Raw genomic sequence first — 25,145 nt, 5'->3', positions numbered from 1 at the left:
CAACCTAAATACCAGTTGGACAATAGAAATCCATCTCAGGTACAGCAATGCTATATTTTTGTTAATTTTTCTCTTTTCCCCTTTAATGTAAAACACTTACCTTTTACACATAAAGTTCCAATTAAATACAAAACAGAATGATTGCCAACATGACCTTAAAGGAATATACAAGCAAACAGTGAGGCCCAAATCCTGAAAGCATCCTCACATGGCAACTTGCCCACTCTCTGCCCTCTCTGCATTGACCTGATTGTGCTTCCTGTCCAAAAGCCTGGACTCATACTATGGTTCCAAGTCTACCTCAAGGTTAAAGCCTCAGTCTAGTATTCCAATTTTAAATAACCTCTTTGCCCTATGCTCATTAAGCTTGCTTTATGTCTAAATGGATTATAAAATTCATGCAACAGAAGAACCTTGTTCTATAAAACCTCACCATTATATTCACCGGACTATAATGTACATCAATTCTACCAGCTATTCTTTTTTTAAATTTTATTTTATTTTTAAACTTTACAATATTGTATTAGTTTTGCCAAATATTGAAATGAATCTGCTACAGGTATACATGTGTTCCCCATCCTGAACCCTCCTCCCTCCTCCCTCCCCATACCATCCCTCTGGGTCATCCCAGTGCACCAGCCCCAAGCATCCAGTATCGTGCATCGAACCTGGACTGGCGACTCATTTCATACATGATATTATACATGTTTCAATGCCATTCTCCCAAATCTTCCCACCCTCTCCCTCTCCAACAGAGTCCATAAGACTGTTCTATACATCATTGTCTCTTTTGCTGTCTCGTACACAGGGTTATTGTTACCATCTTTCTAAATTCCATATATATGCATTAGTATACTGTATTGGTGTTTTCCTTTCTGGCTTACTTCACTCTGTATAATAGGCTCCAGTTTCATCCACCTCATTAGAACTGATTCAAATGTATTCTTTTTAATGGCTGAGTAATACTCCATTGTTTATAGGTACCACAGCTTTCTTATCCATTCATCTGCTGATGGACATCTAGGTTGCTTCCATGTCCTGGCTATTATAAACAGTGCTGTGATGAACATTGGGGTACACGTGTCTCTTTCCCTTCTGGTTTCCTCAGTGTGTATGCCCAGCAGTGGGATTGCTGGATCATAAGGCAGTTCTATTTCCAGTTTTTTAAGGAATCTCCACACTGTTCTCCATAGTGGCTGTACTAGTTTGCATTCCCACCAACAGTGTAAGAGGGTTCCCTTTTCTCCACACCCTCTCCAGCATTTATTGCTTGTAGACTTTTGGATCGCAGCCATTCTGACTGGCATGAAATGGTACCTCATAGTGGTTTTGATTTGCATTTCTCTGATAATGAGTGATGTTGAGCATCTTTTCGTGTGTTTGTTAGCTTTCTGTATGTCTTCTTTGGAGAAATGTCTATTTAGTTCTTTGGCCCATTTTTTGATTGGGTCATTTATTTTTCTGGAGTTGAGCTGTAGGAGTTGCTTGTATATTTTTGAGATTAGTTGTTTGTCAGTTGCTTCATTTGCTATTATTTTCTCCCATTCTGAAGGCTGCCTTTTCACCTTGCTAATAGTTTCCTTTGATGTGCAGAAGCTTTTAAGTTTAACTAGGTCCCATTTGTTTATTTTTGCTTTTATTTCCAATATTCTGGGAGGTGGGTCATAGAGGATCCTGCTGTGATGTATGTCAGAGAGTGTTTTGCCTATGTTCTCCTCTAGGAGTTTTATAGTTTCTGGTCTTACATTTAGATCTTTAATCCATTGTGAGTTTATTTTTGTGTATGGTGTTAGAAAGTGTTCTAGTTTCATTCTTTTGCAAGTGGTTGACCAGATTTCCCAGCACCACTTGTTAAAGAGATTGTCTTTAATCCATTGTATATTCTTGCCTCCTTTGTCAAAGATAAGGTGTCCATATGTGCGTGGATTTATCTCTGGGCTTTCTATTTTGTTCCATTGATCTATATTTCTGTCTTTGTGCCAGTACCATACTGTCTTGATAACTGTGGCTTTGTAGTAGAGCCTGAAGTCAGGCAGGTTGATTCCTCCAGTTCCATTCTTCTTTCTCAAGATAGCTTTGGCTATTCGAGGTTTTTTGTATTTCCATACAAATTGTGAAATTATTTGTTCTAGCTCTGTGAAGAATACCGTTGGTAGCTTGATAGGGATTGCGTTGAATCTGTAAATTGCTTTGGATAGTATACTCATTTTCACTATATTGATTCTTCCAGCTAACACCTATCCTGCTCAAACTCTTCCAGAAAATTGCAGAGGAAGGTAAACTTCCAAACTCATTCTATGAGGCCACCATCACTCTAATACCAAAACCTGACAAAGATCCCACAAAAAAAGAAAACTACAGGCCAATATCACTGATGAACATAGATGCAAAAATCCTTAACAAAATTCTAGCAATCAGAATCCAACAACACATTAAAAAGATCATACACCATGACCAAGTGGGCTTTATCCCAGGGATGCAAGGATTCTTCAATATCCGCAAATCAATCAATGTAATACACCATATTAACAAATTGAAAAATAAAAACCATATGATTATCTCAATAGATGCAGAGAAAGCCTTTTACAAAATTCAACATCCATTTATGATACGAACTCTCCAGAAAGCAGGAATAGAAGGAACATACCTCAACATAATAAAAGCTATATATGATAAACCCACAGCAAACATTATCCTCAATGGTGAAAAATTGAAAGCATTTCCTCTAAAGTCAGGAACAAGACAAGGGTGCCCACTTTCACCATTACTATTCAACATAGTTTTGGGAGTTTTGGCCATAGCAATCAGAGCAGAAAAAGAAATAAAAGGAATCCAAATTGGAAAAGAAGAAGTAAAACTCTCACTATTTGCAGATGACATGATCCTCTACACAGAAAACCCTCAAGACTCCACCAGAAAATTACTAGAACTAATCAATGACTATAGTAAAGTTGCAGGATATAAAATCAACACACAGAAATCCCTTGCATTCCTATACACTAATAATGAGAAAACAGAAAGAGAAATTAAGGAAACAATTCCATTCACCATTGCAACAGAAAGAATAAAATACTTAGGAATATATCTACCTAAAGAAACTAAAGACCTATATATAGAAAACTATAAAACACTGGTGAAAGAAATCAAAGAGGACACTAATAGATGGAGAAATATACCAGCTATTCTTTATTTGGATGGCTAGTTTCCATTCTTCTTCTTTTGGTAAGAATACCAGGATTCACTTTGGGCAAATAACCTCTCCTCATATTTTTGTGCAGTCAAGATGTTTGCTCTCTGTCAGTCAAGAGGACAGGTTGGGTCAACTGGGTTCTTTCTGTAGACTCGGAAACATTTTCAAACTGAACACAAGGATAAAAAAAGTGGTCAGAGTTTGTTCTTTTTGGAAGGGATACTCTGATGGGTTTGTTACATTGGGCCTTAGAGTCTTGGTCACAGTTTTTCCCCTGAGTCCCCTTCTTTAGCCTTCTTGTAAACTTTGAACTACAAAGTATCTTTATAATACATTATTTTCTCCTTAAGTTACCCAGAGTTGATTTTGTTGCTTGTAACAAAAAAATTTTAGCTGAAATATGTTTCTCTCTTGAGCATAGGTCTGAACTGCATCTATATTCCTTACAGAATAATCAACATAATTATTTCTGAATGTATACTTTTGGGAAAATTTTGAGTTTTAGAAATGGTTTCAGGGAGGGTTAGGATATCAGCTTGCATTTTAGGCCAGGTTAAAGAGAAGAGTGCTTTAAAATATAAGATTCCTGGTCATGTAATAAGTATTTGTTTAGGTGCCTATAAAAAGCATATTTCTATGTTAGATTAAGAGGAAGATATAAAATAAAAGATTCACATCTCCATACTGAAGGAAGATTTAACAATCTAATGAGATTATGTTAGACATAACCACAGAAAGTTTTTTCTAACAGGTAAAATGTTTTAAATAAAAATTAAATCATAATACAAAAAGTGTCATAAGGCAAGCACAGGCTTACTGCCAAGTGAGAGACAGAGTAACAAGTGCTATGATGTCAGAGGAAGGTGAGACACCTATGCTTGAATGATCTAAGAAGGCTTCATAGAGATCTGGAGGAGACTGGGTTGAACTGGGCCAAAAAGCATGGGGTGTACAGTTGAGCAGTGTTTTTAATTTAAGCGTTTCCCTCAACTCTGCAAAGCATACCAAACCAAAACAGAGGACAGCAGTAGAAGATACACAGTAATTCCCAAACTGGCCTCTGGCACACTGATACCTCACTCCTTTTACATCCTTCAACTCAACTCTCACGTTCACTTTCTTTCGGTTTGTTCAGATCATCTGACTCGGTAACTCCTTTGATCAAATCTCAGGGCTATTGGTCCCCCCATTTACTCACAGGTTGAAAACTGCCTCCTTTCTCCAATATTGATTGTAAAGTGTCTTCTTGGTAATGGCCTTCTAACTGGTTCCTCCCCTGATAGAAGACTGGCCTTTTGAGTAGCACCTCCTGGGTATGTGCCAAGCTTCTCTCCTTCACAGTCCCCATAAGCTGTACTCAAAAACTGAGAGGAGTTGGAGAGATTTAAGGAAAGAGACTCAAGAGTGATAAAGTACAGGGAAAATAGCATGAAGCCAAGGGCAGAAGTAGAAAGTACATGATGGATTCAGGACAGCAGCTCTGATTGAGTTGACAGGAGTGAAAGGAGGAATTGTGAAAAATTAAAATAATATAACAGGTTGGAGTTGATAAGAGTGTTGGCACCAGAATAATCAGTATAGATTTTATCTCTAGGTAATGGAATAAAATCCAATGGTTTTTAAGCAGCACTATCTATATAAACCTTGACTGGATTTTAGAAAGATTAATTTGGGAAGGTTCTAACCAATAGATTGAAAACAAGAAACTCTTGCAGTAACCTAGATACGAAGGTTGGCTAGATGGTAACAGCAAATAAGTGACTGAGATGACAGGCATAATAATGCTCCTAAGACCCCAGGTGGTTTTTATTGTGCTAAGCTTATGCAGAATAAATTACCAGTGATTATATATTTCAGAGTAAGCCATGATAATAAGAAAAATTATTCTTAATATTTTATCCAGGTTGGTTTTCAAAAATAGACTGATTCTTCAAAATTCTTCTGTTTGAGACACACAGGCATAGAGTTACAAGTACTGTTACCAAAATGGTGACACCAACCTCCATCCTCCCACGAAGATCAACCACGAGGCAATTATGAACAAAAACAGCTTTGGGAGAGCTCAGGAGCCCATTTAAGAAACTTCAGCAAAACAGTGGAAGAAAAAACCTGAGAATACAAAATTGGAATGAAGAACCACTTTATTTTGCCTGCATCACCCCAGCATCTAGGTTGGCACTGCTCATCACCAAAAGGGAACTCCCCAGCTGGAAAGATTTTCCTTTCCTGGGAAAGGGGAAATGGGTGAGTGACCAGCTTACCCAGAGTTTGGGGGCACTCCAATTGGGCCTGAACAACCCAATTCAGTTTCACAGAAGAGAGTGGTAAAGCTAAGACAGATGGAAAAGGCTGGACACAAAGAAGGAGAGCAGAGTGGACTAACATCAGCCCTGAAATGGGAACAATTGTGGATCCCAGTGATCTGCCCTGGACAGAAGTCTTAGAACTTTTGCCACTGAAGAAACCAGTGGGTACCATGGACACTGAGGACCTCCTGCAGATTTCACTAGTTTTTGTCTCCCAGGTAGTAGCATCTGCAGGCACCTATCCTGAGTCCTTTTCTGTTTCCTCTTCCCTGCCCCTGCCAGGTCCCAGGATTCTCACACACAGCAGCTATCCCAGCCTTCTATCTGTGTGAGAGGCCAGCCTAGACCCCCACAGCTGACCCCCACCACCATGACCACACTTGACGCCAGCCTCTCCAGCAGGGCTCCTGCACACTCCTGGCCTGATGCTTGTCACAGCCCCCACTGCTGTATTTTCCTCTGTGGTGAGACCCTGTAGCCATGGAAGTGCACACCAATAGCCAAGGCCACCAGAGCTGTGCATTGGCCCAGTTTCCATCTTATCTCCTATTCTTAATGGTCTCCTGTTCTCCTATCTCCTGCATCACTGGGCTCAGCTCCAGCTGCCTGTTTACCCATGCACCTGCATGACCCCTGCTCAACTCCTGCTGTTGGACTCTACGACTGTACATGTGCCTGTGGTGAAATCCTGTGGTCATAGGAGTGCACACAGATAGTCAGGACTCCCACAGCTGCCAGTAATTATATAGTTGACCCTGGCTCTTGCAGCTGGCCCTGGCATTAAGTGGGAGTCTTCCACTGGCCCTACTCTAGCCAGGTACTTGCAGCTAGGGCCCACGGCTGAGTGTGTACACACTGCCTACTCCAGCCACCACCACCGTTTGTCCTAGTCCCCAGCTTTTGGGGACTATTAGTGCTTCTGAGAATCCAAACAGTCCTAGAAAACACTGTGGACTCCCCTCAGGGTTTGTCAAGGATTACACAATGAACTCAGCAGCTCAAGATGAGACATCACATTCCCCTATACTTGAAGCAGACACATGTTCCAGCTCTCAATGCCCTGTACCTCTAGTCCTGGGGTCACAGCATGCTCCAGAATGCCTCTACTTGCAGGCAGAGATCTTTTCTTACTGAAGTTAAATCCATAAAATCTGGAAGAACTGTACTTCTTCAAATACAGACACCTACACAAAGCTACAGGGATTACAAAGAATCAAGCGAATAAGACAGCAACCAAAGAAGTAAGCTTCCAGGATTTGACACAGAAGAAGTGGAGATATATGAAATGCCTGACAAAAACTTCAAAATAAAAACTTAAAAGTTAGCAGAAGGAGGGATATAGCAAAGATCAGAGTAGAAGTAAATGAAATCTAGAACAAACAATAGAAAAGATCAACAAAACTAAGTTGTTTTTTGGAAAGAAACAAAAATGGACAAAGCTTCAGCTGAAAAAAGGAGAGAAGAACTCAATTATGAGTTAAAGGATAGACATTACAACTCATACTACACACATATATGAAAAGCACAAAGAATATTATATGCCAACAAACTGAACAACTTGTAAGACATGGATAAATACGTAGAAACAGACAACCAACTCTGAATTATGAAGAAATAGAAAATCTGAACAGACCAATATTAAATAAGAAATTGAATCAATCAGTGCTCTGTGATGACCTAGGTAGGTGAGATGGAGGGTTGGGAGCAGATATATGTATACACATAGCTGATTCACTTTGCTGTACAACAAAAACTAACACAACATTGTAAAGCAATTATACACCAATAAAAAAAGAAATTGAATCAGTAATCAAATGAACAAATGGCCATGTTCATGGATCAAAAGAGTTTTTATTGAAATGTCCTTACTTCCCAAAGCCATCTATAGATTCAATGCATTCCCATCAAAATTCCAATGGCATTTTTCAGAGAGGAAAAAAATCCTAAAATTCATATGGAACCACAGAAGATCCCAAATAGACAAAACAACTACAAAAGATCCCAGACAGACAAAACAATCTTGAGAAATAGCAAAGCTGGAAGCCTCACTATATTATGAAATTATGGTAATGAAAAGAGAATTATATTGGCATAAAAAAGATACATAGATCCATGGAACAGAATCAAAAGCCCAGAGATAAACCCATACACATATGATCAACTAATATTTGACAGTGGAGCCAAGGATACTGAAAGGAGAAAGGATATTTTATTCAATGAATGGTACTGAGAAAACTGGATATTCACTAGCAAAAGAATGAAACTGAGCCCCCAGCTTACATGACTTACATAATTATCTTGAAATGGATTAAGAACTTAAATGTAAGGTCTATAAGCATAAAACTCCTAGAAGAAATTGTAGAAGGTAAGCCCCTTGACATTGGTTTTGGCAATGATTTTCTGGATGTGACACCCAAAGCACAAGCAACAAAAGCATAAATCAGAAAGTAGGAGTCATCAAACTAAAAAACCTTCTGCACAGCAAAAGAAACAATCAACAAAATGCAAAGCCAAGCTACAGAATGAGAGAAAATATTTGCAAATCATGTATCTGATATAGTTAGTATCTAAAATATGTAAGGAACTCATAATTCAATTCCCAAAAAACTCCAAAACAGTCCAATTTTAAAATGGGCAGAAATCTTAAACATTTTTCAAAAATAAATACAGGAAAGCTAAGCAAGTATGCGAAAAGTTTCTTAACATCACTAGCAATTAGGAAAATGCAAATATAAACCACAATAAGACATCATTCCCTAACAGTTAGAATGGGTATTTTCAAAAAGAAAAGGTAAATAAATTATGATGATAATGTGATGTAAAGGGAATATTGTTACCTTGCTGGTGAGAATACAAATTGGTGCGTTCCCTCTTGAAAATCGTATTGAGGTTCCTCAAAAAATTAAAAATAAAACTCTCATGTGACCCAGCAAATCCACCCATGGATATATCTCCAAAGAAAATAAAGTCCCTATCTCACAAAGAGATATTTGTACTCCCATGTTAATTGCAGTACCATCTACAATGGCCAAGACATAGAAACAACCTGAATGTCCACTGATGGATGCATGCGTAAAGAAAACATGGCAAATATACCTAAAATGGACTATTAGGCAGTCAGAAAAGGAGAAAATCCTGGCATTTGCAACAACATGGGTGAACTTTGAAAATGCAAGAGAGAGAAAGATTAATACTGTATGATTTCATATGTGAAAGCTGAAAACAATACATAGAAATACAAATTAGAATGGTGATTGCCAACGGCTAAGGGGTGGGGGAAATAAAATGTTGGTCAAATGTTAAAACTTTTAGTTAAAAGATGAGTAAATTCTGGGATCTAATGTTCAGTATGGCAACTATAGCTAATGATACTGTATTCTATACTTAAAAGTTGCTATGAGAGTGGAGTTTTAATGTTCTTACCATAAAAACAACTACAAAATGTAATTATGTGAGGTATAGGATGTGTTTATTTATCTGGTAAGCATTTCTTTCTCTTGCTCTGTGTGTGTGTGTGTGTGTGTGTGTATCAAATCATCACATTGAATACCTAAATTTTTACATTGTTATATGTCAACTATATTTTAATATACTTTAAAAAAGGAGTAATCAGTACTGTAATTTTACAGTAACTCACATTCTAAAGCCTATTTGAAGGTTTCTTCTAGACAGGAATATTTTCTCCAATTTTAATATAGTTTTAAGCATTACCTGTATGCCTTGGCCTCTGTAGAGGGCAGATTAGTATATTTTTTTAATGATTAAGAATAATAGTCTTCAAGTATCTTCAGTAATGTGATATAAATTGCATAGGATGATATTTACTTGTCACATTATAGTTTTGATTAAAGGTTTTCAAAATCCATCGATGGAGGCAAGGAAAGCATATAAAATTCTGAAGTAATCCTTGAAAATTAATATTCATGCTGCTGCCATATTCAGAAAGACAAATGCTATATCATTTTTCTAGGAATCATTTCAACCGTTTCTGAGCAGGGGACACACAGCAAATAAGCCTTCTCCATAACGGAGGCCTGCATTTGCTCCTTTCTGTGCTGGTTTCACCATCCTGAACTTCCCCCTTACATAAACACAGATACAACCAGGGCAAATGCTGAATTAATCACTTAAAACTTTTTTATTTTTTAAACAAACTAGAAGATATCTCATTTCTGTTAGTAAAATTCATACTGCATTTTCAAAAAATTCAGGCTAGAGATGAAATTCATAAAACAACAACAATTCTTAAAACACATCCAAATATCACCACCAAGATATTTAGTGCTTAATTTATAGGCCTCTACACATTTTCACAAACTTAGGTTTGTAAGAATTTTAAAGAGTTGGAAAATGTTAAAATAAGTAGAAATACTTCAAACACACTCCCCTCTTTGACAAGTATTTTCAAATGCATATACATATACCCATTCTAGTTGTGACTATAGGAGCAATACGTGAACACATTTCTGAGGCTGCTTATGATGAAACTTTGAATCTCATGGGAGCCTGCCCCAGAACCAGAGGCTGAGTTAGTAAGCCTTTGCAGCTAAGGGTTTCTATACACATTTTATTTAAAAGTGTTCCCCTAGGAGGATTAATACTTGGAAGCAAGGCTGGTTGATGATTTTGTCTTTGCTATCACAAAGAAACAGCACGCAAAACCTAGCTTCATTTCCCTGTTCACTGGAGTCAATTCAGTTAAATAGTATATCCTCCAGATGTGAGAGTTGGAACCTTTTACCAGCAACAGTGCCTTCACTGCTGAGAGAGAGGGGGGGATGCAGAGAGAGAAAGAGAGCTCTGTAAGATGAACCAAATATAGCACTCAGCTGCCAGCTAACAGTTTTAAGAAACAGATGACCTTAGGTTACTCTAACCATGACTCTATCTAAAATACATCAAAAACATAAAAATCAATTTTACTAACATAGAAATAATGGGAAGAAATGCATCAAAATTCAATAATTGTTTATCTCAAGACTGTGACCTTATTTTTTTCTTCTTCCTGTATTTTTCCAGTTCCTACAAAGAGCATGTTACTTTTGCAATCCAAGGAATAAGTACTAGATTTTAAGAAAATAAATATTCTATAGTGCAATGTGTTCCCCCAATACATCAGGAGACACAGACCCCTTTGAATTGTACAGCCTGATGAAATGTGGCTAAGCAGCTTACCTTCATCTGCCGACTGCACAGAGCTGGTCTGTGATTATTGACTAGTGAGTGCGTACTGAGATCTGGTTCATGGTTGCTATTTCTTTATACCAAACCAGCAATGACTGATGCAAAGATTTAAAAACCAGATACAGACACAAATGGGTAAAGTGGATGCAGCTCCCTAGAGCCCTCCTCCCCTTTGGAGGGACACCCAAAGAGAGCTAGCCACAAGCAGAGTGAGCAAGCAGTGAGATCATGGGGATCTAGAGCTGTGAGCTGGTTGTCTTCCTTATCTTTGGTGGCCACGTCACAATATCAGACTTACTTACTACCAAATAGGGCAAACTTTGCGGTCTACAAGTTCACTTTCTAGGTCCATTTCTTACCATTAATCCCACAGGGGCACCTTTTACAGTAATAGCAACCTGTAGTGGTCTGAGGTATTCCTGACCCGTTATTCCTCACTGTTCTAGTTTGCTTAGTCCATGCCTTACTTTGCTTAGTTCTCTTGACTCTTTAGGCCATTTAAGTGAGATTGTGATTAAGAGGCCTGTTTTAAGTATAGATCCCAGTACTGTGTAAGTACTGCATAAAATCCCCAGAAAACCGAGTATTGCTCAGGGCTGTCCAAACAACTTGCAGTGAGGAGGAGCATCCAGGCACATGAAATTTACAACAGAATCACACTAATCCTTAGCACCCCTCCCTACCCACAAAGTTCCTTTTCTGCCACACTGCACAGAATGAACTCAGCTTGTTGTGTTTTTTTTTTTTTAAACTACAAATGAAGGAAGTGAAAGATAATGAAGAAAAGAAGGGTGCTAGAAGAAATTTGTCACAAATATGATTGACGGATTGATTAGATGAAGAGATCCTGCAGGATCTGACATAATCACACCCAACTACAATTAGCTATTGTTACTATTAGGTGATTAGCTATTGTTAATCATTAGCCAATGATTAGCTATTGTTACTTCTAAAGACAAACTGTTGTCTGCTTTGTTCCCTCCCTTTCCCCCCTAGTTCCTATAATACTATGTTACAAAGAAGGCATCAACTGAGTTGATTATTCTACCAAAACATCATTGGTTATTTTTTTCCTTGTACATTTCATATTAGAGAATATAAGACCTTGTTAGTGAGTTAGTGAAAATATTGTGTCCATTGAAAGTTCGCTAGAGACTTGATTAATTTGATATTAGAACACAACAACAATATTTTATTCTTTAGTTTTTTTACTTTTGAGGTAATTTTCATGTACATTCATTTTAATAAAACCATTTAAAATATCTCAACACTGAAGTATTAGAAGATAATAATAATTAATGATATAATTCTTATAGAGCACTTATAGTACACAAATTATGGTATTTCTCTCTAAAATTTCTTTTATTATTCAATTATTATTATTATTGTACTTGTTTTATTCTGAGACATACTAATAGATCCAATATGCATTAGTATAAATAATATATTAGACTCAACCTGTCTTGATATAATATTTCAATGCATATAATAATAAATCACAATTTCCATAAATATAAAATGTAAAAATGCAATTTAAATTTAAGTACGTCACTATCTCCCTAGTATAAGAAAAGACTGTGTTCCTCTTAATAAGAAGTAAATCAACAGCTATAACCTGTGTATATTAATACTCAGCTACATTGAACCAGTAAGTCATATTTGCTAAGCCCCAGATAGACACTGATACAGTTTAAAATGGTCTGCCATTTTACTATGTTGTATGAACTAAAAAATAAATGGGTAACTTGTATTGTATCTGCTACTGGATATACTAATAAAGAATAAAACATTTCCATGAGATTTATATCCAGGCAGTACGTGGGCTCATAGCTGTTTTTTTTTTTTTTTCCATTCAACTACACATTTTTTCTCTGCATTGATCTCTGAGGAAGGCTTTCTTATGTCTCCTTGCTATTCTTTAGAACTCTGCATTCAAATGGATATATCTTTCCTTTTCTCCTTTGCATTTAGCATCTCTTCTCTTCTCAACTATTTGTAAGGCCTCCTCAGATAACCATTTGCCTTTTTGCATATATTTTTCTTGGGGATAGTCTTGATCACTGCCTCCTGTGCAATGTCACGAACCTCTGTCCATAGTTCTTTAGGCACTCTGTCAGATCTAATCTGAGAGATCTAATATAATAGAATGGGAAAGACTAGAGATCTCCTCAAGAAAATTACAGATATCAGGGGAACATTTCATGAGAAGATGGGCAAAATAAAGGACAGAAATGGTATGGACCTAACAGAAGCAGAAGATATTAAGAAGGGGTGGTAAGAACTACACAAAAAAGATCTTCATGACCCAGATAACCATGGTGGTATGATCACTCACCTAGAGCCAGACATCCTGGAGTGTGAAGTCAATTGGGCCTTAGAAAGCATCACTATGAACAAAGCTAGTGGAGGTGATGGAATTCCAGTTAAGCTATTTCAAATCCTAAAAGATGATGCTGTTAAAGAGCTTCACTCAATATGCCAGCAAACTTGGAAAACTCAGCAGTGGCCACAGGACTGGAAAAGGTCAGTTTTCATTCCAATCCTGAAGAAAGGCAACACCAAAGAATGTTCAAAACTACTGCACAATTGCACTCATCTCATATGCTAGCAAAGTAAAGCTGAAAATTCTCCAAGTGAGGCTTCAACAGTATATCAACAGAGAACTTCCAGATGTTCAAGCTGGATTTAGAATAGGCAGAGGAACCAGAGGTCAAATTGCCAACATCCGTTGGATCATCAAAAAAGCAAGGGAATTCCAGAAAATCATCTACTTCTGCTTTATTAACTACACCAAAGCCTTTGACTGTGTGGATCACAACAAAAACTGTGGAAAAATTTGAAGAGATGGGAAAACCAGACCACTTACTTGCCTCCTGAGAAATCTGTATGCAAGTCAAGAAGCAACAGTTAGAACAAGACATGGAACAGCAGACTAGTTTCAAACTGAGAAAGGAGTATGTCAAGGCTATATGTTGTCACCCTGCTTATTTAACTTATATGCAGAGTACATCATGAGAAGTGTCAGGCTAGATGAAGTACAAGGGGAATCAAGATCACCGGGAGAAATATCAATAACCTCAGATATGCAGATGATGCCACCAGTATGGCAGAAAGTGAAGAGGAACTAAAGAGCCTCTTGATGCAAGTGAAAGAGGAGAGTGAAAAATCTGGCTTAATACTCAACATTCAAAAAACTAAAATTATGGCATCCAGTCCCATCACTTCATGGTGAATAGATGGGGAAACAATGGAGACAGTGACAGACTTTATTTTCTTGGACTCTAAAATCACTGCAGATGGTGACTGCAACCATGAAATTAAAAGATGCTTGATGCTTGGAAGAAAAGTTGTGACCAACATAGATAGTATATTAAAAAGCAGAGACATTACTTTGCAACAAAAGTCTGTCTAGTCAAAGCTATGGTTTTTCCAGTAGTCACATACAGATGTGAGAGTTGGACCATAAAGATAGCTGAGCACTGAAGAATTGATGCTTTTGAACTGTGGTGTTGGAGAAGACTTGAGAGTCCCTTGGACTGCAAGGAGATCAAACTAGTCAATCCTAAAGGAAATCAGTCCTGAATATTCATTGGAAGGACTGATGCTGAAGCTGAGGTTCCAATACTTTGGCTACTGATGTGAAGGACTAACTTAATAGAAAAGACCCTGATTCTGGGAAAGATTGAAGGCAGGAGGAGAAGGGGAGGACAGAGGACGAGATGATTGGATGGCATCACTGACTCAGTGGGCATGAATTTGAGCAAGCTACAGGAGTTGGTGATGGACAGTGAAGCCTGGCATGCAGCAGTCCATGGGGTTGCAAAAAGTCAGACAGACTGAGTGACTGAACTAACTGAACACATCTTTTCTACTTATTGATACTTATAATTAACTTCCGTTTTCAACAGGTCTTCATTCCTACTAAGCTAAACCCATTAGCCCCCAAAGATCTCATATACTTACTGGGTTCAGATCTACTATTGAGAGTCTTTGTTCCTGTTAGAGCGTTCCATCTCTAGGAAGCAAAGCTTGTTTGTGAGTTAGTATCCATACTTCCTCATTGTTATTTTAGCATAAGTATCATAAAATTTCTTCCAAATCAGAATGAAAAATTCAATGAAGAGGGTGAAGTATCAGCATTCTTGAAATCTCAGGGTAGCAGCAGAAGGGGAAGAAACAGAAAAAGGGGAAGAAACAGCAAGAAGGAGGATAGGGAATAATGAAGAAGGAAATCAGAGAGAACAAAGCAAATATGGCACCGTTTGCTTTCACATGACAATGTTACAGAGATTGAGCTTGATTCAAACAATAAAGTAAGATTCTCAAGGAAGAAATTCAGTCAAATTCATGGAATCTTTCTGAATTCACCTTATTCTAAGAAGTCACCTTATTCTTTTCCTGACTCAGACTGGTTAACTTGTGGAGCATGACACATAACTGCATTTTCAAGCTTGAAAACGCTTTTATTTCATTCACCAGAAGATGGAGCCATTATATAAAGAATTTTTAAAATTTGCAGGCCAAAATTGATCTGCAGTTTCTCTCTTTAATATTTTCAACCATTTTATGCAATTTGAGTAAACTGAATGCCATTTTTCTTTAACAATGGACAGGAGGTAACATGTTTTAACCTCACATATACAGAGAAATATTATTTTCCAAGTTTTCTTTTTTTAAAATACTACTCACTGATATGTATACAAAAGAAAAAGGCAAAACAGAAATTAAATGTCATATTCAACTAAGTAAGGCAAACACTCAGTAAGCAGCAGAGACTGAGACCCTAAGGAGAACTTCCTAACTCATAGCTGAGGCAGTCTGCTGGGTCCTAAACCAGCACTGCAGCTAATGTCATTCAATACACACTTGAAACAAACCAGGACACTGTGGGAATGAGTGCTTTTCTCATGGGTCAGTTGTAGGGGGAACACTGAGAGCTGTGTGCAAAGAATATGGCATCTATGGATTAAAGCCAGAGCAACTTCTCTTGATTTTCAAACTTAGCCGCACATTAGAATCACCTGTGGAGTTCTTCCTATTTCTACAACACTCAGGCTGCACAGCAGACTAATTAAATCAGAATCTCTGAGTTTCAATCCAGGCATTGGTTTTAAAGTCCCCTTGTAATTCAATGTGAAGTTTGAGAAACATGGTCTTGACCAGTGCTTTCCAATCTGTAATATGTACGCAAATTATTGGGTTATTGTGTGGTTACTGTATACAGGTCAGGAAACAACAGTTAGAACTGGACATGGAACAACAGATTGGTTCCAAATAGGAAAAGGAATACGTCAAGGCTGTATATTGTCACCCTGCTTATTTAACTTCTATGCAGAGTACATCATGAGAAACCCTGGGCTGGAGGAAGCACAAGGTGGAATCAAGATTGCTGGGAGAAATATCAATAACTTCAGATATGCAGATGACACCACCCTTATGGCAGAAAGTGAAGAAGAACTAAAGAGCCTCTTGATGAAAGTGAAAGGAGAGAGTGAAAAAGTTGGCTTAAAGCTCAACATTCAGAAAACTAAGATCATGGCATGCAGTCCCATCACTTCATGGCAAATAGATGGGGAAACAGTGGCTGACTTTATTTTTCTGGGCTCCAAAATCACTGCAGATGGCGACTGCAGCCATGATATTAAAAGACGCTTCCTCCTTGGAAGAAAAGCTATGTCCAACCTGGACAGCATATTAAAAAGCAGAGACATTACTTTGCCAACAAAGGTCCATCTAGTCAATGGTTTTTCCAGTGGTCATGTATGGATGTGAGAGTTGGACTATAAAGAAAACTGAGCACCGAAGAATTGATGCTTTTGAACTGTGGTGTTGGAGAAGACTCTTGAGAGTCCCTTGGACTGCAGGAGATCCAACCAGTCCATCCTAAAGGAAATCAGTCTTGGGTGTTCATTGGAAGGGCTGATGTTGAAGCTGAAACTCCAATTCTTTGACCACCTGATGAGAAGAGCTGAGTCATTTGGAAAGATTTAGGGCAGGAGGAGAAGGGAACGACAGAGGATGAGATGGTTGGATGGCATCACCACCTCCATGGACATGGGTTTGGGTGGACTCCAGGAGTTGGTGATGGACAGGGAGGCCTGGTGTGCTGTGGTTCACCGGGTCTCAAAGAGTCGGACACGACTGAGCGACTGAACTGAACTGAATAAAAAGCCTCAGCATCACCTGAGAACTTGTTAGAAATGCAAATTAGGGCCACACCCTGCATCTGCTTCCCCTCCACTCCTCCGTGGCTCAACTCAGCAATAAAAAATCTGCCTGGAAATGTAGGAGACAGCTCGATACAAGAGTCAGGAAGAACCCCTGAAGGAGGCAATGGCAACCCACTCCAGTATTCTTGCCTGGAGAATCCCACCGACAGAAAAGCCTGGGCTACAGTCCATGGAGTCACGAAGAGTTGGGCAGACTGATCGACTAACACTGACTGACTGACACGATCTTAAGCAGCAGCTTGACATTAAACCAAAATCCTGTTTGTTGTTGAGGTTAGGATTGCCTTCTTTGACTGCCTCTCTGTGAAACAAATGAGAAATGTGGTTTCTGAAGTCAAGCCTGGAATTGAGCTCTGGTTTTACCCCTTTCCAGATGTGTATTCATGAGCAAGTTGCCTAAGTGTAAATCCTTATCTCTGACATATGCCTATCCATTCACAGGCTGCTTTAAGAAAGGAGAGAGTGAATTTGAAATCTCCACCCTGCTCTTGGCACATGCTAGCCAGCAGTGGTCTGCCAGAGCCAGCTTGGACTGGCTTGGGGGCCTTTGGCGCCCATCTCCTCCCAACGCTACATCCTGAGACTTCAGGTTGTTTGCTTGAACTTTGTTGTTGTAGGAGTATTTATACTATAGGAATTGACAACAGGTACATACAAATAAGAGCTTTTTAGTCCTGAAGAAGAGCCAGTTAGTAAACATTTACCAGGACACTACTGGTAGGCATTCATTTTGTGGTTATTTACTCCTGAGGAGAGGTGATTTGCTTTTCTCTTGTGAAACAGAGTAACCAAACATAACCCAAATACGAGACAGGTGTGGGAGTATTTCAGGAAAGCCCTTCCCTGCTAAGCACTCCCCACCATATATTCCCAGGATTTCTGTGTTAAATTCACAGACTTGTGGAAAAGGTAACACTATAAGTGGACACTGACCTTTGCATAATAGGAGTCCATTGGAGCTGTTCCTTTTCAAGCCAAACTGATGGAGTTCAGGCCTCAGAATAACCCATTGAACTAATCCTCACTGAGCCTCTGTTGGAGGTCAGACCTTCTAGGGTTAGAGAAGGCAAAAATAAAGAGTGTGTCTACCTCACATAGGTCTGTTTATCAGCTGAGAGGAGACAAGTCAACCAATGGATAAAAATCATAAGAATTTTAGGTAATAGTAAATGGTGAGATGAAGACGGAACTTCAACTTGGTAAAGAGTGGCTGGGGCAGTGGGGTTACCTTATATAGAGTGTAAGGCAAGGCCTCTCTAAAGAGGAAACACCTGAGCTGAAATCTAAGTGGCTGCAGCTGGGTTCTGAATCAGAGGCACAAAGAAAAGGGGAGAAGAGCAAACACAAAGGAGCTGAGGCAAGAGTAGATTTAATGAGTCAAAGAACAGAAGGAAAGTCAGTGGAGCTAAGGCTCTGTGAGTTTCAGAAGTGGATAGTATGGCAGGGGGACGTGCAGTTAAGCAGGGCCCAGGTCATATCAGGCCCGTTATGCTAAGAAGTCTGCCCCTCATGTTAAGTGGAAGAGGAAGCTCTGAAGAACCTTAAGAGGAAGTAGGGCAATGGGGGAGAATTTGTGTGTGTGTGTTCGTAACCCAGTAATGTTTGGCTCGTTGCAACTCCCAGGTACTATAGCCAGGCTCCTCTGTCCATGGAATTCTCCAGGCAAGAATACTGGAGTGGGTTGCCATTCCCTTCCCGACCCAGGGTTCAAACTCAGGTCTCTGGCATTGCAGGAAGATTCTTTGCTGTCTGAGACACCAAGGAAGAATGGTTTGTTTAAATGAGGGTTTCAAAGGATCATTCTGTTTGTTCTATGGAGAAAAGATTGTAGGGAATCAAAAGTGGAGCCAAAAGACCAGTAAAGCGGCTACCAGAACAGATCAAGCCAAAAACAATAGTGGTTTAGACCTATGGGTAAAGGTGATAGAGATAAGGAGAAATGAACAGCTTTGGGGTGTATTTTATAGCTTGAACCAACAGTACTTGTTGATGAGTTGGATGCCTATATAAGGGAAGGATAAAAGTATGCTCTGAGGTTTGTTTTTTTAATTTGAGGAACAGGGTAGATATTATTATCTATCAGCTAATTTCTAGTCTGAGGTCAATTTAAAAGAATGACCAGTCTAAATAATGAAGAAAAGAAAAACTTTAAGACACTGCAAGCTGGAGAAAAGAAGGCTGTTCATATTGCATTCTTTATTTCAAGCCATTCCTCAAAAGATAAATGAATGTGTTTATCGTACATCCAAGTTCTCAGATAGCTTTGTGTTGTTAGTGAAATGCAATTACAATGCAGTAGGAAAATGATGTTTCAGTGAGACCACCAAATAATTACTCTCCTCTAAAATAATTAAGACATTATCTAAATTTACAAACTTAAGTCTCAGGCTTAATGAGTCTCTTTGAATAAATTATTTTCCCGCATTTTCCTACTGCTTTATAAAAGCTATTTCTAGGTTTGCTCTGGGAAGTTTTAGAAATGGAGAAAAAAATTCTCTTGGGAGCCAAAGTTTCATTAGGATGATCTTAGCTTTTATGACTTTCAGACAACATCACAAGAGATTCTTAAGTAGGATATCATTTCATGTCCATTTGAAAGTGAAAGTGAATGCCACTCAGTCGTGTCGGACTCTTTGGGACCCCAGGGACTATAAAGTCCATGGAATTTTCCAGGCCAGAATACTGGAGTGGGTAGCCTTTCAGGAAAGATCTCCAGGTGATCTTCCTGACCTAGGAATGGAACCCAGGTCTCCTCCATTGCAGGCAGATTCTTTACCAACTGAACTATCAGGGATGCCCATAAGCTTTATATAAGAGCATAAATATGTATTCAGTATTACTATCAGAAAGGATAGGAACTGAGCTATCATGGAAGCCCATGTCCATTTAATGCTCAACAATGAGATGAACAGATATCCTGAAAAAATTCTAATATAAGATGCGTGTTGAGTAGAATTTAATAGGTATATTTTTGAATGCAAGACGAAGCTTGCAAGAAATTAAAGGAAATTTCTAAGAACCAAAAGAAAAGAAGCAGCGGGACACAGAGGAGAAAACACTGCAGCTGAGCTGCCTTGGAGGTTTGGTGGCTGATCTCTAACTCAGAATACTTTCTAATTGTTGATTATTACTTTATTGAGGTATAATAAATATGCAGTAAGTGAAAAATCATGCAGTTCTAATATACATATTTATGCTCTTATGTAAATGCCACCCAGATTAAGATATAAAACATATCCTGTATTCTACAATTCTCCCTAATGCCCAAGTCAGTAAGCCTCCAAAAGGTTATTACTCTTTTGACTTCTATTATCAGAAATGAGTTTTGCCTGTTATTAAACTTTATAAATTAATTTATACAATGTATAATATTTTGTCTAGCTTCTTTAGCTCGTTATTTTGTTGGTGAGATTCTCTGTGATACTGCATGTATCAGCTAGCTGTCCTTTCCTGCAGTGGATAGCATTTTGTTGTATACTCTACCACAGTATCCTTTCTGATAGAAATACTGAATCTGCATTTCTGAATTTTCATAAAAATTTCTTTTGATTATAAACACTCATTTTTGTGCATCACAAAATTTCCAGTAATAGAATACATATATGTTTAAACAGATATTGACAAACATATTTTCAAAGTAATTGTTCAAATTTATATGTTTACTAGCAACGTATGCGGAGAAGGCAATGGCACCCCACTCCAGTACTCTTGCCTGGAAAATCCCATGGACGGAGGAGCCTGGTAGGCTACAGTCCGTGAGGTCGCTAAGAGTCAGACACGACTGAGCTACTTCACTTTCACTTTTCACTTTAATGCATTGGAGAAGAAAATGGCAACCGACTCCAGTGTTCTTGCCTGGAGAATCCCAGGGACGGGGGAGCCTGATAGGAGGCCGTCTATGGGGTCACACAGAGTCAGACACGACTGAAGTGACTTAGCAGCAGCAATGTATGAGAATTTCTTTTGCTTCACATTTTAAAAAATTTATTGGGATACGGTTGATTTACTGTGTTGTGTTAGCTTCTGCTGTACAGCAAAGCAAATCAGTTATACATATACATATACCCACTCTTTTTTCTCCTTTATTTTTTTAATTTTGCTTTAAATGCCTTACCTGCTTCAAATTTTTAACAAGACTTGTTATTGTCTGTCTTTTATATGTAGTCATTTTGGTGATAGTCTAATAATATCTCATGGCTGTTTTAATTTTCATTTGTCTGATGAATAACAAAACAAAAATTAAAAAAAGAAAAATACTGATATTTCAATGCATTAATAAGGTAGTATTTGTTTGACATTTTGAAGTTTATTTTTTATACCTCTTACATGTTTTTTTCCTCCTTATATCCTTTTCTTATTGACTTCTTCTGTCTAAATAGATATTTTCTGGTGTTTTCATCGAAATACAGGCCTTTATATATTCAGTTGCCTTCAGTACATTTTTTACTTTGACCCATAGTAACTCAAATTCAACACACTCAAAACTAACTCTTATTCACTTTTCAATATTTGACTCTAGACTACCCTTACTAGATTTAACTCATCTTCCTCGTGCTCCCATGGTACATTAGCACTGAACAACCATCACTGACTGATTCTTCTACGATACAGCAGATGCTGAATATTATCTGACAGAATTTATTTCTGAATCCTAAGAGTGAGCAGTACTTCAGAAAATGCATAATAAAGTGTTTGCCTTTAAAACTCCTACCACATATTTATGTATTTTGGATCTAATAAGTGCTGGTCTCTTACAGATGAAGAACCAGGCTCAGAGAATAGAGTACATTGTTTAAGCTTATAGTCACATTGTTAGTAAGTGCAAGAAAGATTTAAACTCATGATACTATGTAATATGCTGCTGTTGTGTATATGGGTGGATATTTGTATTTTTTGGCAAATCTTAAAGGCATAAGATGGTATCAGACTCTGAAAAGCAGAGCTTAGATTTCTTTAAGTGCTTTCAATGATCTTGTAAAGAGGGAGAGGTTTGTTTTGTTTCAGCTCTGAAGATGACAGATACTGGGGGTAAACACGAGTTCTCTTACTTTTGGAGGAGATAACTGAACAGGAGGAAATGCTGATAGGGAAAAATGCTAATGGCATTTTCAGTCATTTTAAGCTGCCAGAATGATTCATTTTCCTGGATGTTCTTCTCAATCCTTGAAATTAAGAATTAATTTTATAGTAAAATGCTATGAATAAGAATTAGGTATCAAAATTCCACAGAAAACATTGGTTTTCTTAAACATCCTGTGAAACCCACAACTATCATACTTCTAAATATCTTCTTTTGACTCGCTTGAAGAGATTAGTAAAGACGTAAGTTTCTTGTAATCTCCCTAACAACTCAGCCTGTCCTGATATAGTGGTTCTAGTTGATGAATTTAATAAAATCAACTGTGTTAAAAGAATAGAGGAAACAGAGGTGGGAAACGAATTCCTTCATGCTTCATTTTCCTGCCTAATTTATTTTATTTTATATATTCATCTTACTCTAACCACTGGTTTGGAGTCACCTAATTTGGTTCTGATACTTGTAAGTAAAGGAAAAGATATTTCTCTCTAAGGAATCACACATTGTCCATTTATTTGAGAGGTAATGGGTCTGCCTCCTACAAACCACAGCCAGAGTACCACTTAAGAGCCAGGTTATAGGCAGAAAGGGATCTGGGAGGTAGCCAGGGAGAAGAAAAGAAATAAACGATCTACTTTAGCTTCATGATACTAAACCACAGCCTACATGAGAAATCTGAAGAATAACTGCAGGTAAGAAGTGAATGTGAGCAAGCATAATTTAATCGTTTTCATTGAAATAAAGTTAAAACTTCACTTAACTCTCATGCCAAGAGCTACAAGAGACATGATGAGCTTGGTCTAAGGAGGTCAGTGCTTCCATAGGAAAACAAAGCCCTTTGACTTGAACTAAGCTAGAAAACAGGGACTGGCAGACATGCAGTAAAAGAATCTGCACAACCTCCAGTCACTATTTTTAAGTTATGCCCAGAATTATGAAGCTTTTGAGAGTGGAGCATCCAGATACTGTCTTTCAAAGTATCATGAAAGAAAATAGTCTATAACATAGGTTATAGAAGAAATAGTAAAATAGAATTTAACAAATAGATGATTTATAATGAATGATAAATCAATATAATATTACACTCTGATATTTACATTCAGATGTCATCATCATGTTTGTCTTTCACGAAAGTGAGTGTTGGCAGTTCTAAAACTCTGCAGAAAGACCAAAAGTAGATGGGGTTTGGGTGGCTTTGCCAGAAGGTTGGAAAATGTCTCTTTTCTGTAGTCTCAATTTATTAACAGTCTTTCTCAGACTTTGAGTTGCATTCTTTCCCTTCAATAAATTATAGAAATTTTCTCCAGTAGTTCTCTTTTCAATTTTCCCTGGGGTTTATGCAGTGAAAATCAATTCTATTTAAATTTCTCTAAGGTCTCTAAGGTTCTCTAAGTACATTCTGCCTGGGTTGAAATATTCCCATTGGTGCCACCTGCTAGTTTGTACAATACATAGCTTTTTTAGAATGGTTTCTTTCACTTAGCAACATGGTTTGTTTTGCTTTTCTTATTCTTGTAGGCCCATAGAGATATCCCAAGGTGTTGCTAGTCACTGAGTGGAAATTAACAAAATACAAGTCATATTGTCTTGCACAAAATACAATGGAAACTAGCACATGCTAGCAAATATTACATCTGGAAGAGGAATAATTTTTCCTCAATGCTACTAGGTTTTCAAAACTGTTAATAAGCTCTGAATCTTTTCTATATACTTACTACCTATAGTTTCATCCATGGCTTTTTTGCATTTAAATTGCTTATGAAAAATAAATTTGAGGGTCAAGCTAAAGCACGTGATACAGACATGACACAAGCTTCCTAAATCTCTTAAAATTGGCTTTTTCTTCTGGGACAGATTGTCAATATGGGTATCCAATTACACAACTTTCAGAATAATAGACAGAAAGTACAGCATGTTTCCCCTGTTGCTTGTTTACAGCTCTCAACTAGTCATGTGTTTCACCCCACGTGCAGCAAATCCTGTTGCAGCAAAGGCCCCCTCCACTCTAATCAGTACGCAACCTTTCCCTCCCTTGAAAGAGATTTTAACTATGTACTCTGCAGCTCCTTTTGCCTGGGTTATGCTGTAATGTTAAAGGTTATTCTCACAAAAACAGAAAATACATGCAAACATGATTTTATTTTTTGATGACTTTTATTTTTAGATTCTATTACAATGTGCAGGTCTCAAGTATAACTACAATATAATTTATGACAAACTCAAACATTTTGAGCATTCATATATGTATGAAATTTATAAAGAATTCTATGTAAACAGCATTATTATATTCATGGCTATTCCTTTATTTTTATGAAGCAACTCAATTATTTTCCTCAAGAATATAACATAACAAACCACAGTTATTAAAAGAAATTGGTGGCCTCTATACATAGGTCCTAAACCCAAGCCAGTTACTTGGCCATTCTAATTTAGCTGGCCCACTTTCATCATTCCCATTAACATTTCTCTGAAATTGCTATTTAGAACTGCTTTATTTACATATGCATTTCCTCTTAACTTTTGAATAAAGCTATCAAAATTCTATAAAATCATGCTGAACAAATATTTAGAGTTGAAGTTTTCATCAGTTAGCATTTAGAAACAGCCAACAAGTTACTTACATCTTTTGCAAACTACGTAACAGTCAAAAAGATAAAATGAGATTCTCCCATGTTTATCTCCATTGGATGAATGGATTTGTGTTCAAATCTGTTCCCTGCCACTTTATTCCAATTTAAATTGTACAGTGTAACTATCATTTTATATCATTAGATTAAATGTGTTCAATGATAAGTGTGACTTAAATATTAGCATGACAGTGCTGAGAATGGTATCTTATTATTAGTACCAAACAGTAATCTGTATGAAAAGAGAAGTCTAACTTCCCTTCAAGCTTGTAATATATTAAATGAGCACTTGGTTCCAAAATATTGTTATTGATAAAAAGTTACAATTAGACATTCCTGGGAAAACATATATATAAAAAAACTTAACCATGTTACATTAAAAAATTATAGTTCAGCATGAAATGGAAGTGCAACTTTGTAATTCTTTTTTTGAAATGTTTAGAATAAATTGTGTTGAGGAACAAGTTGCTAATATTTTTTTTCACATAAAAATCAGGCAATGTAAAAACATGAATAGTAAATCACACATAA

General features: G+C 37.6%; 1 protein-coding gene across 1 annotated transcript in view; it reads right to left on the bottom strand.

Annotated features, from left to right (window-relative positions):
- Positions 1-25,145, bottom strand: part of LOC133259160 (sodium channel protein type 1 subunit alpha) — a 315,536-nt gene that overhangs the window by 203,944 nt on the left and 86,447 nt on the right. The gene's annotated exons all lie outside the window — the stretch shown is intronic.

Source organism: Bos javanicus, chromosome 2 (assembly GCF_032452875.1).
Source record: "Bos javanicus breed banteng chromosome 2, ARS-OSU_banteng_1.0, whole genome shotgun sequence".
NCBI lineage: Eukaryota > Metazoa > Chordata > Mammalia > Artiodactyla > Bovidae > Bos > Bos javanicus.
Note: the sequence above shows the minus strand (reverse complement) of the source record. Positions and strands in the feature narration are given on the sequence as shown.